Raw genomic sequence first — 3,105 nt, forward strand, 5'->3', positions numbered from 1 at the left:
CCTCTGCCCTCTGCTTCCCCTGCTTGTGCTCGCTCTCTCTCTCTCTTTCGCTCTGTCAAATAAATAAAATCTAAAAAATTAAAAAAAAGAAGAAGAAGAAGAAGAAGAAAAGACAACAACATCAGAGATCTGCCTGTCTCCTGGAGGCAGGAATGATGAGGCTTGGTGACATCCACTCTTAACTCTATTATCTCTTCCAAGGCAGGTTCCCCAGGAAGATCATTAATCAGCAAACACACATAATTTCTAGGCAGAGAGAGTTCTCCCAGAAATTCTGCAAACAACATACGTTCTTTCCCTTGTTGAAATATATACAATTTATCTTCCGGGACAGTACGTATAGGGCACCTTGTGACTTATTTTGGAACAATAGATGGCAGGCAGACTGGATTAACTTCATCTTTTGCTGGAGAGAAGGAAGGACATAATTAATTAGCTGGTAGGAACAGGGAATCCTCACGGCCTTAAAGAGGATTTGACCAAGTAACAACCTTGAACTGGAAGGAGCCCCAATTCATCCAGCTTGATTTGGGGGCTCTGCTCTGGACTGGCAGGAAGAGGGATAGGGTGGCAGGGGTGTCATGTGAAAAGTCATGTTTCTATTCTCACCGCCATAGAGAGGCATGGAAGGGGCAACTGCCAGGAAGAGAGGTGACCCAGGGAACACAGAACTGTTTCCTGGCTTCTTCCCAGTGCTCCAGACCCTACGTGCCTCTACAGCAACAAAATGACACACTTCCCCATAAGCCTGACTCTGACAGGATGCGACGGGAGAAGGGCTCTCTATATCCGCGGCATTCGGGAAAGCTGATACGGCCATTCCCCACTGAAATGAAGCCAAAAGTGTTAAATCACACACAAGCAAAATAAAACCACTGGGCCTGCATTCCTGCCTGTCCACAAACAGCTGGGGCCCAACAGCTCTGGCTGCCTCGTGGAGGTTAATACTCTGTTCCGCCTTTTTTTTTTTCCTCCTCACCCTCTGTTTGCCCACAAGCTTGACTGTTCAGTAGCTAAGTGGGCAAGGACAAGCTTGTCTCTGAAATGTGGGAGTGGTGATCCCATGGAGGTACTGGGGGGATAACCTGAGACAGTTCCAGGAGGAGGTAAGTACTTACATCGTCATTTCCATTTAACAGGAGAGGAAACTGAGGCACAGAGAAGTTCCAAGGCTTGACCAAGGGCACAGTTAGCAAGGGGCAGAGCTAGGATGCAAACTCAGGCCATGGGCTCCAGAGTCCATATTCTTTTTTTTTTTTTTAAGATTTTATTTATTTATTTGACAGAGAGACACAGCAAGAGAGGGAACACAAGCAGGGAGAGTGAGAGAGGGAGAAGAAGGCTTCCCGCTGAGCAGGAAGCCCAATGCGGGGCTCGAACCCAGGACCCCGGGATCATGCCCTGAGCCGAAGGCTGATGCTTAACGACTGAGCCACCCAGGCACCCCCAGAGTCCATATTCTTAATCGCCCCACTAGCTGCTTCTGGGTGTTGGATGGACAAGCGTTTTCTAACTTGTCAAAAAACTCAGTGTACCCCTAAAGGATAGTTTTAATTCTGGGAAGGCAAAAACTAAGCACCCTAGCTCTGCCCCAAGTCAGAGCTGGAGAAGGAAGAGCAGCCCTGGTGCCCTTCATCCCAGGCAAGCCCTGGCAGAGCAGACGTCTACCCTGGAGTCCCAGGACCTTTGTTCCGGATGACTACAGAGACCCATAACTGATGGCTTTCAACCTGCTGCCTCTCCCTCCCCTAGGGGGTCTAGTTCCAGGATTAAGAACACATTTGGGGGGCACCTGGGTGGCTCATTTGGTTGAGCATCCAACTTTTGACTCAGCTCAGGTCATGATCTCAGGGTTGTGAGATGGAGCCCTACATCGGGCTCGTGCTGAGCATGGAACCTGCTTAAGATTCTCTTTCTCTCCCTTTGCATCTTCTATGCTTCCACACTCTCTCTCTTAAAGAAAAAAAAAAAAAAATGAATAGATGCTGGAGCCAGGCTATCTGACTTTGGATCTGGCTCTACCTTACTTACAAAATGGGTAGCAGCTCCTAAATAGTGCTTGTATGAGATGAGCTAGTACGTGATGAGTGTAATGCCTGGCACACAGTAAATGCTCAGTAAATCTCAACTGTAATTGGTAAATATTCCCTCACCTTATCAGCTCTATATTTTCCTCACACACACCCCCCCTGACCAAGCTTCTTAAACATCCTGTATCTTTGGTTTTAGGTCAATCTCCACCATTAGATTTAGAAGTATAACCTTATCTTCTCAGGGAAAAGCTGATTCAAAGGTGGAAGCAATCATGGGGAATTTCAGGCATCACAACAGGCTCTTGGGAAGGGTTTTGGGGCCCAGCACCCTCCTGGGAACTCTAACTGTGCCCAGGTGAGTAGCTTTTTACTACACTTGTCTTTCCTTTACTTCCTCTTGGGACTCAGGTGTCTTGGCCTGATGCTAGGAAAGCAATAGAATCTCAGGCAAGGTTGCTGGGCTCACTAGGTCTATACCACAAACTCCTATTTTTCCATCTCTGAGGCCAGAGCCAGCAAAGGAGAACGAAGCAGGCTGAAGGCAGAGGCTTGGCGGGTGTTAGGACTCCTGGGTCCTGTCCTGGCTGGCCCATGGGCAAAAGCAATAACTGGAGGTGAGACATGGTGAGGAGACTGGGTTGGGGTGGGGACAGAGCTGAGGAGCTAGAATCAGAGCATTTCCCTAGGGTCTGGGACTGAGTCTGTGAGAAGAGGTATCAGGCCTGGGCCGGGGCTTCTCCATGGCTGAGCTCTTGCTCTCTCCCAGGCCAAGTTCCCCCTCCAGGCTTCATTGCCTAGCAGTGTTAAATTTACAAGGAGCTCTGATAGCTATAGTCCCACTCAGCCTTCAAGAAAGCCCTGTAGGGGCATCTGGGTGGCTCCAAGAGTTAAGCCTCTGCCTTCGGCTCAGGTCGTGAGCTCAGGGTCCTGGGATCGAACCTCAGCGGGGAGCCTTCCCCCTCTCTCTCTGCCTGCCTCTCTGCCTACTTGTGATCTCTCTCTCTCTCTCTGTGTCAAACAAACAAACAAATAAATAAATAAAGAGAGCCCTGTAAAGTGGTGAGTGAGCTTA

The sequence above is a fragment of the Meles meles genome, chromosome 6, assembly GCF_922984935.1.
Source record: "Meles meles chromosome 6, mMelMel3.1 paternal haplotype, whole genome shotgun sequence".
NCBI classification, from domain to species: Eukaryota; Metazoa; Chordata; class Mammalia; order Carnivora; family Mustelidae; genus Meles; species Meles meles.